Source organism: Molothrus aeneus, chromosome Z (assembly GCF_037042795.1).
Source record: "Molothrus aeneus isolate 106 chromosome Z, BPBGC_Maene_1.0, whole genome shotgun sequence".
In the NCBI taxonomy this organism is placed as follows: Eukaryota; Metazoa; Chordata; class Aves; order Passeriformes; family Icteridae; genus Molothrus; species Molothrus aeneus.
This window is the reverse complement of record NC_089680.1, coordinates 43027384-43044143: the sequence shown is the minus strand read 5'-3', so window position 1 is coordinate 43044143 and position 16760 is coordinate 43027384.

Below are 16760 nucleotides of genomic sequence, written 5' to 3'. Positions count from 1 at the left end.
TAGTGGGAGAAGAAGATTTTTATATGCTACGGAACCTGAAAAGATTTCTTCGCAATTCAGGATTCTCTGGTTCTTTGGGTACAGTACTTTTGCTGCTGAAGTCAGATATGTCTTTCTTCTGTCAGAAAACACTGGGCAGTCAAGAACTTCTACTTCTTTATCCAGAGATCAATCTACCACTTGCATTGTAGCTTTGACACAAGAAATAGTGGCTCAAATGGTCACTGAAAGGAAAAGACTGAAAATAAAACTGGTTTGATTTGAAACCCAAATACCTGATGTGACATGCCTGTTGGGAATAAAATAAGGTATCCTTTATAGCCACATGCAACTACCATCTGATTTAAGGCTCAGACTCACTTTTACTGAAATCCCTGGCACTTGTCTTTGCTTTTCCCAATGATGTGCTAATTCCAGAATGGAAACTTGAGAACTCCTACTGCAAGGAGAAATGTGAGCATATGAAGTCATATTTATAAAGAGGATTTTTATTTTCCACTAGCTCATTTTTATATTGTCTACGCCTACTGCTAATTGCTTGTTCTCCTGTTTCTTGATATTCCTCTCCCTTCAGAGAGTACACTCCAAAGTGAAATCCTCAATGATTTCCAGTGTAGTCTGGTTGGCAAGAAGCATGATATGTCATATGATTCTACCATAAAGTATTTCAGTGCTCTGCTGTCAAATACTAGTTAGGAGTTGAGCTGTATCTTCTCATTTTATAAATTTTTTCCACACCCCTCACCTCTTTTATAATTTAGTTCTTATAAAATAATTCTCTGTTTTTTAGAATTCTAAAAGGAGATTCTCAAAGACATAAACAGCAACCAGAGGCCTAATGTCCACTGAATCTCCACATAGCTTGCCAATACTTAGTTCTCAAAAAATATCTAATTTTTATGTTTATGTGTAAAGTGAGTAATAAAAAGGAAACACAATCCTGACAAGCAGCTATGCTCCCTGAGCATGCCCCTCTCTCCTGGAAGCTACCTGCCTGCTCTCATGGCCAACACAGCCAGCACAGCTCTCCAGCCATGAAGCCACATGTAGAAATGTCACCTGAGAAGCCCTCGCAGGGACCCCTCACCTTTCTCCAGGATCTGCTTTTAGGCTGGGCTCTCACAATTTTTTTTTGCCAGAGCTATATTGCACCTATGCCCACACCTGGCTAGGAACCCTGTTGATCTGTATCCACATGGATTTTACCTCCTGGCGTGACCTTGGATTTACCTCATCACCATGTTATCTGTTATCATCACTCATTCATCTGTTAACCTGCACTTTTGGTTGAAGACTATCTACAGACCTGTCATGATTGCCCTCCTCTGGCACTGTAGACCTGACTTTTTGGGGTGACGGCACTCTGTTTGCCTTGCTGCTCAGATATCCCTGCCTTGTGGTACACTCTGTCCTTGCTCAATTACAAGAATGCCTCAGCTATAATGCTGGAGGGGAAAAAAAAACTTATAAGTATTAAAAATTAACAAATAAAAATAATTTTCAGGACTAAGTTTGCAATAAAAATTTTGCAATTCTAGCCAGAAAGGAAAATGTGAATTATTTGCTCAAAACCTCACAGAGATATCCCTCTTACAGTATCTTTTGCCAAACTATTTCTAATTGCAAATAGGGATTTTTGTAAAGGACTTACTCTTTACAAACAAGACAACATTTTCATTTCCTTCTGTTTCAGTAGGAATTTATCAAGACAGGACAGAATTCTACACATCATTAACTTCAAACACAGACATTATCACTATCTTTGGATTATCAGTGGTTTCAGTAATATTTTAAAATGAACAGTATTATAACTGATTTAGTTTAATATCCAGTTTCACATCACACCCCCACTTCAAAGTATCTGCTTGAGACCAGCTGTGGTTTTAGATATTTTTATAAAATATATATTGTCACTTAAATTTTTTACCACTGATAAGTTTTTGTTAATGCTGGACCATGAAAAACTGTTGTATTGGATCACAATATCACTTTTTCACTAGTCATTAAAATGATGAGGCATATCTTCTTCTCATGCCCCAGGTGCTTATTCCATTTAGAGGAGATGACCTTTAACTTATATATATTTTGTTCTCAGTACTTCAGTGGGAAGGAAAAACCTACATTATTAGTCTTTATATCCCTTGGAAGCTGCATAAACTGCTCCATACTTCATGGAAAAGTTTAGAGATGCAAGTAACATATTTGGAAGAACAATACATAAAATTCTTAGCCCTCCAAGTGTGAAGTAGGATAAAAGTCCAACCACTGTCAAACAAGGGATTAAAGAACCAGGCTACCTGCAGACAAGGTAGGTGAACTACATATGCAGTATAGGGAAAACCAAGAATGAAACTGCTCTCCTCTTAGCTCCTGAAGTTTTGCTTCCCAGGGATCATGAGACTTGCTCATTTTCCTTTTTCCATATAAACACATGAGCTGTAAGGGACTAATTTCTATGGACCCTGAAATACAACTGATGCTAATGTATTCTGCATTTAAGGGGAGAAAGGCTGCATGAGAACCTGAATTTCCAGGGTACTCCAGTACTTCTGTGCTGGTGAGAAAAGGATGCCATTTGAAATGGTGACCTGTGAGAAACTCATTAGGAACACTGTCATAGGATATCTTAGGGTCTTCTTTTCCCTCTTCATTTGAGCACAAGGATGTTTTTCATCTCCAGGTTGGCTATTTCTGTTACTAGCTAGGGCATGTTTCAAGGCAATCTCTGCACTTCATGAAGGGCTAATGAAAAGTCTATTTTTATCACATGACTATTAGCAAGTCTGTCCAGTTCTCCTGCCTCCCTCAGGGTCAAATTCTCCCCTGAAAGTGCTCTGATTATGTAAGAGATTTAAATTGTAATTCCATTGGGAAGCTGTGGCAAGCATAAAGCCGAAGAGAAAATTACTTGTGTAGCTTTGGGTAAACAGAAGGTCATTCTCTTAAATAAATCAGTGCTTATTTTTGTTTTCTCTGAGGTATCAGTGGTTTACTAAATACCCAACACATAACTTTCATTCTCAAACCAGCTTACACCTCCTGCTGCTTCAACACCCTCTCCCTGCCAGATCTGAGACAGGAAGATTCTATGACATAGCAACATCTCTGTGTATTATGACTGGGATCATAATGACTAGGATCAAAACCTGGTAATTCTAGTCCCACAAAGAGTATTCTCTTATCTCTTAATGAAGTCTGAGATTACCTCCAGTTCCAACCATGAAATTAACATGATCTATCAGTAGCAGCACCATTTTACTCCATTACTCTATGTCCACAGCATGTAGTCACTGGGCCAGACTTTAGCCTTCTCAAGAAGCAACACTTCTCAATCTAATCCTATCTGTTTGAGAGGCACTTTTGTTTAAAGAAGCAGTCACAATATATAAGAAAATAATATAATACACTCACATCATATATGGATCATTGTAATGTATGTTTTGTAACTGCATGCAGAAACCTCTGAGTAGCCAGTTTTGATAAGTCTGCCTAGCCAAAGTTTTGAGGTATAAATGTTACAGCCTGGGAAGAAGAAACAGGGAAAGAAAATTTATTTAGAATTGTCTACCCTTGGATGACCAGCAGTTCCACTGGTTATATGCATTCTAGAAGAATTTAAATAGCAGAAATGTTTGTGGTTAAAGGAGTAAAGAGTATCCAGGGAAACAAGTGAAGTAAAGAGTAGCAGCAGGATCACAGAGCAGAGCTATTAGAAGAAACGTTTACTGGCATCTCACAGTGAGAAAGTCCTTGCACCTCTGTGTTGAACAAACATGTTTCACTAGATTTTTGGGCTGAAAATGATCTTGATTTGATGCAGACATACTCCATATGCTCTGCTCTATTGTCTCCTTTTTTCTGATTGGTAATCTGGATTGTGAAATCAAACTAACTGAGAAACAACAGATTTGCTGAATGCTGCTGGCACAACAAAGAGCACAAAATGGCCTTGTGATTTCTTAAGTACTGGGAGCAGCAATGAGAATTTATGCAGGAGGGCACTTGATAGGCAAGCAAAGAAGAAGGTAGAGGGGCAGAGTTCATTGGCCCCCCAATAAAGAGTGTCAATCATCAGTTTGGTCTGCTTTATTTGAGAAGGACAAAAGTACCTTAAAGGAAGAATGAATCTTCATTGCTAGGAATGAATGGGGGAGTGGTACTCATAATTGTGAGATATATATTTATACACACATATATTTACTCTTCATTAGATGTATGAAATGAAAAATGACAGGAGCCAAGCATGTCTTGACTTACCTAGTAATGGTATTAAGCACAACATCTCTGTCTTACATGAGAATGGTCACCAATATTTGTTATTGTCTGCCTTCTGTAGTGAATGCCGTCTCCCATTTTCTTTAGGGTGTGCTGAAAGAATTGTCTTGTCTAAGAACTTCAAGAAATAATGAAAAAGACACATGTTGATACAACAGAAGTCTCAGCTATCACACAAACTGCCAGAATTCAAGCAAGCTGTATTATATCTGTTTTAAGCAATGCAAAAGACAATACAAGTTTCTACCTGATACAGAAGAAAAAAATCAAAATTGTGAACAAAGATGACAATGATCATGCATGACTAATCATAGTGAGAAACTCTGGTAATGCAACATTTTTAGACATAATTTTAGTACTTTTCTGAAATGATTTTTTGAAAGTCCAAAAACTTTAATTTAGCCAGGCTAAGTTTAACCATTCTTAATATAGTCTGTTTTGTAGTGTTTTCATTGACCAAGAAATTGCTCTTTTATTAATGCTTTTAGTTAATTCAAGAATACATTTATTTAACTTCTTTAGTCCTAGTATGGAAGGGATCACAAACAAAACTCTGTATATGTAACATTCATTTACTGTTGCTGTAGAACCTCCATTCTGCCTTGGTGGCAAATCATGTCCCACCTGTTAAAGGCAACAATATTCATGGTTAGAACTGTACAAAAGAAACATCACCAAAAGGTGAATTCTTTAGAAACAATGTTTTCACTCTGGTTTCATCACAGTGCTGAATGAAAGAAAACTGATATAAAGAATAAATTATAAGAAAAAAATGTATTATAATAGATTTATAGAATTCAGACAAATCAGAATGATGAAACATCTCAGTTTGCATTGGATCCTTCTATTGGGCACATCTGGCTCAAGAGCTGGCTCAGAGCTCAAGCCTTTAGCTAGTGCTGGCTACAGAACTGTTACCTGAATTTCTCCTTCCCTAGACTACATCAAGCATTCAGCACAAAAAAATATTTCAAGCTCTACCTTCAGAATTGTTTCCTACTCCATGAGCTAATCAGTTTTGTCAGAGTTGTCCAAGATGCATCACTATACCACTACAAATACTTACTGACTTTCTAAATTCTGTTTTTATTAATAGTTGGACTTCATTACTCTGCTAAATTAGGGGGAAGTATAGCCTATCACAATTGCCAGGATTAACTAAATTTTTTTCTCAGCATTTTTTCACTCTCTTTCAAAATGTGATTAAAAGTACTTCTAAAAATTCACTTGCCAGTATTTTTCTAACCCAAAATTACCTATTTTTCTTTAAAAATAGGTAATATATTTTTAAAACACCTCAATTTTCCACTCAGGTTTCATGAATGTCACTCATACATTCTTCTTAAACTGTTTCATTTAGCTGTGAAAAAGAGCAGGAAAAAGAGAGACTTAACCTGCTTAATAGATTGTCAGCAGCACCTTCTCTAAGTGCTATTTTCTGCAGAAATTAGGAAAATGAGTTCTAGGAGATGGAGACTAGTAGAAGGGATATATGTGTCTGATTTTCTCCTTAATGGAAAGTGAATTTACAGGGGATCTAGGAAGTGCTGGGGTACATAAAAAATGAGGGCAATTTCAGTAACTAGAAGAGGCAGGAAGGTGGTAACCCTTTATCATTTGCTTTGAAGTTCCCAGGGCATCAGAGTGAAAACAAACTGATGAAACCCTTTGTCCCAGAGGAAAAAAAAAAAAAAAAGAAGCCAGAACAGCAGTACTTGGAAAGGGTAGTAATTTGGCTGCTATTGAAACTGTTTATGGCATGTTACACCTCTCTATAAGCATAGTTCAGTGATAATAGTACAGTTCTACTCAATCCCTCTTGAAACAATGCCAAGGAGGCAGTTTACTGCACTCATGCAGACATTTAACAGAAACTTACTTACCATGGTTACTTAAATTAGGACTTTTAAATGCCTGATGCTGATTTACCACAAGTAGACCTCAGCGCTCTTGCAAAGGAAGCTACATTTTATCTGCATATACAGGCATCACTTTTTTTGTAACTAAATGATCTGGTATTTCTATCCCTAGTGCTGCCATTTCAAAAACTCAGTTTTAAAAACTTCATATCCTAGTCTCAGTTGAGGGGTCTGCCACAGTTTATAACTAAGAGAAGTCTTTAAACATGAACAGACCAAAACTCATTGGGGAAAAGAAACAGAGAGGTGGGAAATAACATACCCAGAGGCTGTTACCACTGACTCAGGTGACTGAAACCAAAATGCTCCAAGTGAAAACCTAAAGGAAACTGTATCCTTATTAGTACAGATTTCAGATGGTCTGATGGGCTACATCCAAGACTTTCTGCAACATGAAAATGCAGACAGCATAATACTAATATAATATTATTGGCCAGCCCACCAGAGAAACAGCTCCAACTCTGTCCTAGACCTGCTCTATGTTAGTGTAATTTGCTGAACTTTGCCCTTCAACTTACCTATTTTTGAAGAAAGGCTGCAGGGTAATGACTAAATCATAAACTAGGTATTAGGAAAAAATACAAAGGTTTGACTGATGCTGAGCTGCATTAGCTGCTCAGTTCTAAGGTGAAATATGTTATGTAACTATAAAATATCTTTGCACGTTGAAGTTTTTAAAATTCATAAGAAAACATTAATATTCAATGCAAGTCTTGCAAGAAAATGTTCAGGTTAGAAATCCTCATGAATTGTAAAAAATGACTATGTACTTGACCCTTGATTTTACTCTCTAGAAACTATGTGCAACAACACATTAAGAATTAGTCATGCTATAGAGCAAAAATAAAAATAAGAATAAATAGGACTCCTTACAGATGCGTGCATGGGAGTTTATAGACAGATCTTGCGAGTTGGCATTAAATATAATCCAGTATGCAGTACAATACCTTTGTTCCTTTTCTAAAAAATTTGTTCAAATACTACAGATTCTTAGAAAAACTTTCAACTTTTGGGATCCCTATATCGATTTTAAATCAAGTGTTCCTGCTCCCAACAAGGGTGGGCAATAATGGCACAGATAGTAAGCGTTTGTTCTTATCTATTTTCACTTCTTTTTAGAAGCCAGTTTTAGTGCCTGTGAAACACCATTTTTTTCCCTACAAGAACTCAAACTGCAGTCCTTGACATTTTCTAAGAGTCCTCTTTGCTCCAGATGTTGTATTACTTAGTAATTTCCTATCAATTCTGGGTCTTGCTTTTTAAGAAGAAATTACATACTGTGGGCAATGCTGAATTAAGAGCAAGCTCTCTTCCCTGCTTTACCAGATCACAAGGAGACCTAATGAGAGTATTAATTCAGTCCTTGGGCAGCAAGACGCTTGTGGCTGAAACAGATTGGAATTCCACATAGCTTGAGCACTTGAAAATTAATAGGAAATTTTCTCTTTTGGTCTCATTAACAGAAGTCTACTAACTTTCTTGGTATTCTGAATCAACAGCACTTGCAGCCCTCACTGACATGACACCTTATTCTGGTCCTTTGTTACTTGTATTTAGTCATCAGGAAGAATGCAAGGAACTAAAACTTCTCCATGGAAGTTTGTAATAGCAATAGCCAATAAAGCCATTGCAGACAGGGAGATAAAAACCATTTCATTAAAAAATGTAAACTAGGAGTCATAAAATAAATTTATCTATCAGACAAAGGTAAAATATATTTATCTATCAGACACAGGTAAAAGTGGATACAGAATCATATCCCTTGGAGGATTTTTATGCATAACCACACCAGCCAATAAGTAAATAAACTCATCTTCTGTAGGGACTGAGAAATACAAAATATTGGAGAAGGGAGAGTAAGCATAACATATTTTGGTGACAACAAACATCTCAGGATTAAAACAGGAAAAAAAAATCACCCTACAGAAAACCAAATACAAATGCAGTTCTTTCCAGTAAACACAGCCCTTGTAAACTTTAATGAGAGAAATCTAATTAAAAAAAAAACCAAACCACCTCTAGTGGTTTAAACACCTCTAGTAGTGTATAAAAAATTCTTGTAATTAATTGCTTCTTTAATCAACATGATGCCTGCAAGATTGGCTGTAGGAGTACCTTAAAGTACCCATGACACAAATGTTAATTATACACATAATTCTTAACAGCCAACAGATTCTTAAGAGCATTGGGCTGCCTAGAGATGCAGTACCATGTTGGATTAAATAACTGGGAACAACGTGCATGTCACACAGCCTTTTTTCTTTCAGTGACAGCGCCAGCTTGAAGAACACATCACAAACCAACAAAATTAGGAGATGTGTCACCACCAAAAATTTGATAATAAAAAATTAAGAAGACAAAACAAAGTAAAGCAAAGCAGACCAATTTCCTTACTTTCCAGAAGAAAAATAAGAAGGGAAAAATTCAAAAATATTCAAAATGTTGAACTTCCTACTTGGTACATCAGGATTTCCAGGGAATGACTAGCAACTACATTTTAAAAATCCAGAAATGCCTTCTGTACCAATCATGCAACGATCACTTGATTTCCAGGACGAATTTCTTGGTTTGCTCTGCAGGATTTTTTTTTCTGACAGAATGACAACTAAAATACTCCAATCCAATCAACTGAAGCTACGTGTGATATGGGAGCCAGAACTCGGGAGTTACTGCTCTGTTTCCAGGAGTAAATGGTGCTCACAAAAATTTGCAACAGCCATCTGCTAAGTACAAACTAAACCCCATTGTTTGTCATAAAATACTTAATTTAAAATCATCTATAATCATAAGCAATGTAAAAACCTAACACGCCGCCGCCACAAACCGCAGCAAGGCCGTATTTATATTTACCGCTGCCGCGTCAGTTTTGCATCCGCTCCCTGCCCTCCCCCTCAGGGCGCGCCCGCCTCTCCCCCCGCCCTGTCCCGCGCCCGCCGCCAGGTGGCGCCACTCGCCCGTGCACCGCCCGCCGCGCCCCGGGGCAAGATGGCGGCCTGAGGGGACGCAGGAAGATGGCGGCGGGCGGGGCAGGGCCGAGGGGCGGTGGGTGCCGAGGGCTCCCCGACACAGGCGCTCCGCTCTCGTCCTCCCGATGGTCTCCTCACCAGGGTAGCACTTGCCCGTCTGGGAAGTTCCGGCTGTCAGGCTGCCTTGCCTGCAGCTGTCCCCCATCTAGCCCTCCCCTTGCACTTTTATCAGCATGTCCTAACAGTTGCTGAGGCCTCTTCCCTACCTACCATGTAGAGCAGAGAAGTGCTGATTGCCTCAGTTTGTGAAGGGCTGAGTGAGCTGCAGAGAGGACAAAGGAATCACAAAGCTCAGCTCGTGCCAAGTTTGGCTGGTAGATGTGCTCAGGAGCCTGCCCAAGGCGGCCCCAGTTCTGCAGTCCCCATGGAAACCATCCCCACTGGTGTTTGCAATCCTAGGGGGTCAAGGCTAACTGTAAAAACCCTGATTTCCTCAGTTTCTTTGTGCTTTGCAACATAATTCACACCATGAGAACTCTGTACTCAAATTAGGTTGCTCATGTAGGCCATGTCTGATGGAAGAGTGATTTGTTTCACCTTTGTTTTCCTTGTTTACTCACTGTTGAAAGACAAGCTGAGGAAGCTTTCATGACCCAAAGCAAACTGGTTATTATGCAGTAAAAGTTGCTCAGACAAAAAAAAAACAACGAAAGAAACAAACCAAAACAAACAAAAAAACCAAACCCCACAAACTACAAAACAAAACAGAGGTAATGGTTTAGAAGTTCTCCTTTTTTATGGAATTTTTGTTAAGTTAAACTGCAGCAGTTTCAGTAGACTACACTAAATAGGAACATATACTAAATAAGGAACACATACTTCGTCAGAAACAAATACAGGTCCAGTACCAAACATACAGTAACTTATTCCAGATGGTGTTGCCAAATGGAGCAACACAACATGACAATAACATCCGTGTCTTCTATCCAGTACCTTTATGAATGTATATTTTTCTACAAAAACACCCATTAGGAAGTTCTTTTGCTCTCTGTTTTCCTGGCCTTTTTCCAGAGAAATGTCCCAAAGAAGAGTAAGAATTGCTCAGTAGAGAAAGGATCTTTAAGACAATTCCTAAACCTCCCTGGGTGTGCCATGCTTTTGTGTTCTGTTGCTGTCCTGTTGGTGAACCAGACTGCTCTGGGAATATGGTTTGCTTAGTCTAGGGCTGTTGCTCTTGTGAGGAGAAATTGCTAAGCAGGGAATGTAAAAAAAATCTTTTCACCCGTAAGTGTTGGAGCTATATTTTTCTGTTAATGAAGCTCAGAATAACATTATTGAAACGAATGGTCTTTAACATAATGAATGGTTTTCAAATATATCAATAACAAGAAGAAAGCAAAGGGTAATGATAGACGTGGTACTAAGCAAGAGGAAGCAGAGAAGGCAGAGTTATTGAATGCCATCTTTGCATCGGTCTTCACTGACAAGAGCAGCCCTTAAGAATCTCTGACCCACAAGACCAGGGTATAGAAATATTGGAAGGAAGATTTTTCCCTTGGTCAAGGAGAATTGGGTTAGAGGACATCTATACATTGACAATATAAGTCCATAGCTCCTGATGGGAGGCATCCATGAGTGCTGAGAGAGCTGGTCACCTAGCAGTGGCTGCTCACAGTCATCTTTTAAAGGTCTTGGCAGCCAGGAGAGCTCCTGGAAGCCTGTAAGTCATGGCTGGATATCTCCTGCTGTTGTGTGGTACAAGTAAAATCCATGGAAAGTAACTGTTGAAGGGAGTCAACATGGAACTGCAGAGTTTTTCCTGCAACTGGAGAATATTTAACCAGACCTAACTTTAGTGGTCTGTTCTCAATGCACAATCCTCACATTCTTATATTCTGTTTTCAGTACTATACAGATACTATGCTTAAAATCCTAGGAATTTCTAAGTTGCAGGCTAAATATCTGTGCCCTGAGAAATATAGAATTATGGTCAGAGGAGTACCAAGAAAACAGCCTTTTTCTTATTTGCTGGTAACTGGTAAAAAGTTGATGTACATCTTGGAAAAGCAGATGATTATCAAAGAAGGGGAGAGACCTCAGCAGCTATGGAAATGCAGCTGCCATTTTTCTATTAGCCATCCACACAGCATAGGTTTCTGACTTCATGGTCCTTCAGCATTGCTCAAATTTTATTACACAGAACTGCTCAGTAAATTGATCAGTAAAACACAGTCTCAGTTGTTACATAACTTCAGAGATGTGACTAATAAGAGTAATTTTAGGTACAGAAGCATAGAGTGCTCCTTGTATTGCTCTTTAAAGATAAACAGTATTAATCCCAGGAAAAAAAAGTTAAGAAATTCTCTATGCCAGGTTGAAGCAAAGATTTCATTGTCCTCTTATAATGTTGATTCTCTTGCTTAACCCTGGTCATTGGAGATGAAAGAAGAATGTAAAATATAAAGAATATACATTACCAGGCTTCTCCTTGGAAGTCAGCTAACACACCTCAAATACAGAGAGTGTGCTGTCTGTCTGACTAGAGAAAAGAGAAAGAAACTATTGAGAAATATATAATTTCTGTATTTTAGTACATACTGTTGGAATAAAGTGCAGCAGCTCTAAGTGTGACTAAACTTTGTACGAAAGAGTTTATCATACAATTTGTAAGATTAAAGTAAGTGACAATAGCTTCTGAGAATGTCATTCATGAACATGTGAATTTCAGCTGAATTTCCTTTAGCTGAATTGATTTCTTGACTATAGGTCTGTGTAGGTCAAGTTAACCACATCAGCTTATTTTATAAGGGCTGATAAATAGCTATTAGATAATGTCAGATTTCAGTTCCTGCTGTGCTCAGCAGGACACTTTCCTGTTGCCATAGAAATCACAGGGCAGAAGTACCTCTAAGATGCTGCTTTGGATCTATTCCGAAGGTTTTTTCAGAAAGTTAAGATTTCATGTTCAGTTGGTCTGTCAATGATGTCTAGAAAATATCTTCACTCCCTACATGCATTAGATACGCATGTGTCCATGGAGACTTATATTTCAACAGTTGTTTGATTCACACATGCCAGTCTGCTTTAAAAAATCCCCACAGCTAAACCTGGTAAATACAGTGAGTTTCTCTTGACAGCTGTCACATTAAGTGGTGGGTTAGGTTTGATAGTACGAGCTCCAGCAAGTAGAACTTTACAGACATCAAAGGGTTGTCATACATCATCCTGTATTTTATATGTGTGCATACAAATTTATATGTCCATTCTGCAATAGGTCCATTGCTTGCTCTTCCTTTCTATACTGTTTACCAGGGAGAAAAGGGATTTCTTGAACTGATAGACCTGTGTGGGGCATGGCCATTTTCTGAGGCAAAGTGGAATCATGAAGTAGTCTGAGTTGGGAGGGATCCACGAGAGTCATCAAGTCCAACTCCTAAGTGAATGGCCTATACAGGGATCAAACCCACAACTGCAGCTTTATTAGCAAAATGCTTAACCAATTGAAGCAATCTTAAAGTAAGATGTGTTCCTTTGGGAAAAAAACTGGTTTCTTGAACCCTTTTTCTAACCCAAATCTTTCTAACAGAAGATCCTTTCTGACCTTTTGTAATAAATACACAAGGGTATAAAACAAAACTGTATTTAAATGTTTGGATCTAAGAAACAAACTTCTACATTAATAATTACCAGATCCACTTAAGGCACTAAGCCCATCATGTTAAAATCTAGTTTTCCCAGCCCCATTCATGTTTCTTTTCCCTCCAAGCTCAGGGATTTTTCTTTTCCTATCAGTGTTATGTCATTTTGAATTCATTTCAAAACTCATTTGGAGGAAGTAAGGAAGTATAATGAAGCTATACATAGCTGTATAAGAAGGTGTGAAAACAGCAGATGCCTGCTCAATCAGGCAATGAGATAATGGTCCTCAAGGTCTCTCTCCAGGATTCCAGTCAGTAGAAGCCTTATTAAAGCCCATGCTAAACATGAGCTGTGGCTCCTTCTCACCTCTTAAGGACTGAAATGTAGAATTTAGTGAAGGTCAGGCTGTACTGTCATACTCACCTGTCATCCAGAATTGCACTCAGTGTGATTTTGGGAAGTTTCTGGCAGTGCTCTTCCTTTACCCAAGTGAGGGTATTATTGTTCTTCACTGCTGCTATCAGCCTTGTCTCCCTGCAAAAGTGAAGGCAACATAGCAATTAAACCATTTTATTAAGGACCTGCTTAAACTAACATAATTAGATTCTCCTGTTGGAGTTGGCACAAGAATTCACCAAGCTACTTTCAATCATTTTCCAGCAGTCCTGGCTAACCAGGGAGGTCCCAGACAACCAGAGGTTGTCCAGTGTGATGCAAATTGTTAGAAGGGTTGGAAGGAGGATCTGAAAAACTACAGTCTTGTCAACCTGACCTCAGTGCTGGGGAAGGTCATGAAGTAGATCAACCTGAGTGCCATCATATGGCACCTGCAGGACTACCAGGCCATCAGGACCAGCCAGCATGGGCTTAGGAAAGGCAGGTCCTGCTCAACCAATCTGATGTCCTTCTGTGATAGAGTGACCTGTTTTGTGGATGACAGAAAGGCTGTGGATGTTTTTTTTGTTCAGTAGAGCCTTTGACACTGTCTCCCAGAGCATTCTTCTGGAGAAACTCGCTGATCATGATTAGGACAGGTGTAGTCTGCACTAGTTAAAAAACTGGCGGCTGGGTAGCCCAGCCCACCACAACTTCATTGTGGTGAATGCAGTTAAATCCTGTTGGAGAACAGTCACTAGTAGTGTTCCCTGGGGATCAGTATCGGGTCCAATCCTGTCTAATATCTCTATCAATTATCAGGATGAGGGGATTGAGTGCACTGTCGGTAAGTTTGCAGATGACACCAAGCTGATCTGCTGGAGGGATCTGGACAGCCTGGATTGATTGGCCAAGGCCAATTGTATGAGATCCTGCACTTGGGTGACAACAGCCCCTGCAGAGCTGCAGGCTGGGGAGGGAGGGGCTGGAAATCAGCCCAGAGGTGAGGGTCTTGGCAGTGTTAGTCAACAATGGCTGAACATGAGCCAGCAGTGTGCCAAGAAGGCCAGTGGCATCCTGGCCTGTACCAGTAATAGTGTGGCCAGCAGGACCAGGGCAGTGATTGTCCTCCTATACTCAGCACTGGTGAGGCCACGCTTTGAGTTCTGTGTCCTGTTCTGGGCCCCTCACTATGAGAAAGTGCTTGTATGAGTCCAGATAAACACAATGGAGCTGATGAAAGCTCTGGAGCACAGTCTGATGAGGATCAGCTGAGGGAGCTGGTCATGGAGAGAGGGAGTAAAGAGGCTCAGGGGAAACCTTACAGCCCTCTACAGCTGCCTGAAAGGAGACTGTAGTGAGGTGGGGGTCAGGCTCTTCTACCAGGTAACAAGTGACATGGCAACAGGAAATGGCCTCAGGCTTTATCAGGGGAGGTTTAGATTGAATATTAGGGAAAGTTGCTTCACTGAAAGGGTAGTCAAATACTGGAACAGGCTTGGAATAGGGAATTGGTTTAGTCACCATCCCTGGGAGTATGTAATAGACAGGTAGATGTGGCATTTGGGGATTTAGTGGAGTAGATGGCAGTGTTAGATTAAGAACTGAACTCGGTGATCTCAGAGATCTTTTCTTGATCGATTCTGTGATCCTATAAAAGGAGTGAGAGATAGAAGCTAAATTAGCATGTGAGTTTAAACAGTCTATTAGGACACAGTGAGCAGAATGGACCATTCGGTACCTAATTTAAAACTATGAGGTTTCAAATGGTCTGAGCTGACAAAGACACCAGTCACAAAAGCATTCCTTATCAGATTTTCCATGACTGACTGTGTACTGGCAAGCTGTGCCAAAAAAATGTATTGTAAACATGAAGACATCTGGTCTCATGACTGAATGGTACTGACTATAGCAGAATTTGTAATCCTGAAAATGGGTGAAATGTGGAAAGAAATACTGGTTTGCTGTAGGACACCACAGGTATTTTAGAATTTGACAACTGTTGTTAAGACAGAAATGTCAGTGAAATGTACAGTGTTTCTTTTTAGTGAGTTTTGCAAATTTAATTGCATTTCAGTGAAAATCCCAGTTGAGTGAAATATGTGTTTACACTTGTGAACAGACTTAAATATATTGAGGGATGGCAATTTCAAGCCAATGCATGGTTGTGGGGTTTACTTTGAGATAGATATCTAAAAAGCCAGAATTTGGGGGGCAAAATTGTTAAAAATAAACCAAAATAAATTTACAGCAGAAACCTATTATGCTGGTAATGGTCTGCAGAAGCTTGTACAATCACAGTGTTAATTGGTGAAGCCTTGCTTAGGTCTGTAGCAACCAAAAGATGATGCTGTGGTTGGATGGAAAAGTCACTATCATGAAACCCAATGCCACTTCAGCTGCCCACAATACCAGAGAGGGCAAAGCATCCCTTTGAATGAGCTGCTTTCCCACAGTCCCAGGTCACAGTGGCAGCAGAGACAGCAGAGGAAGTTCAGTCTTCTGTGGAGTATGTGTTTGTATGCCCAAGACTGTTCAACCTACATTTGATGTGGACGAAAGGAAAGCTCTTTTTCAGAGTTACTTTTGCTAGCAAGTTTCTCCAAGAGTGTTTTCTTATCCATAAACTATTCTACTGAGTCCTGGATTTCCTCTCAAATGCCATGCAGTTTGCCCAGCTGTGTTCCCTGCTGACAGTTGCAGCTGTTTGCTTTTAAGTCCTTCATAGACAAGGACCTTCATAGACTGTTCCTGTCTCTTTCTCCCACATTCCTCTTAGTTACCTCATACAATATAATCTTCTTATTCTTTTGGTTGCTCCTTTATTTTAGGAGAGGTAGGCTTTGTACTGCTTCTTGTAACATAAAGGAGACTACTGCAGAAACCCTGATGATATCCCCTGATATGGAGACCTGGACAGAACCAGCAGGATTTGAAGGCCTCTGCTGCCTAGCTCTTGGGAGAGCATACACTCTACGGGACTGAAATGCTCCTGTATCTTCTTACTTCTTGCTGCAACAAATTACTTTACTGAGTGCAAAAACTAAATTAGGAAGAGTGGAAACAATACTTTCTCAATTTTTCTTTAGAAATAAATCACAGTCTTTACTGTGGTCCTAGTTGACAAAATGTGGGAGATGTGCCAAACATCTGTTTCAAAAGGGAACACTTATTTACAGAAAAGAATAGAGCAAACCAAACCAATCAAACAAATAAACAAAAATATCACAAAAAGCCCCCAAGCATGGCAGTTTTTAAAATCCACTGTATGCCAGTATTGTCCTAATATGTCAGTATGATTTCTTTGCATTTCTCTCATACTTGAATTGTTGCTCGTTGCCCTTAGCAATGACACAAGTTCTTCCAAATAGTGGTTTGTCCCTTGCATCTGAAAAAGATGTGTAATACTGAGCAGGGAGACGCCTTATGTTCACTTTACTTGAACATCTGGAGTAATTTTTAATTTTTTAATCCCACTGTTTCTATGGTGTCTTCTTATTAACTAGGATTCCAAAGGACTGCTGATGCCTCAGGCACTGCTTTCCCTTTCCGTACACCCCCAAGAGTGATCCTCCCAGCAGTGGGC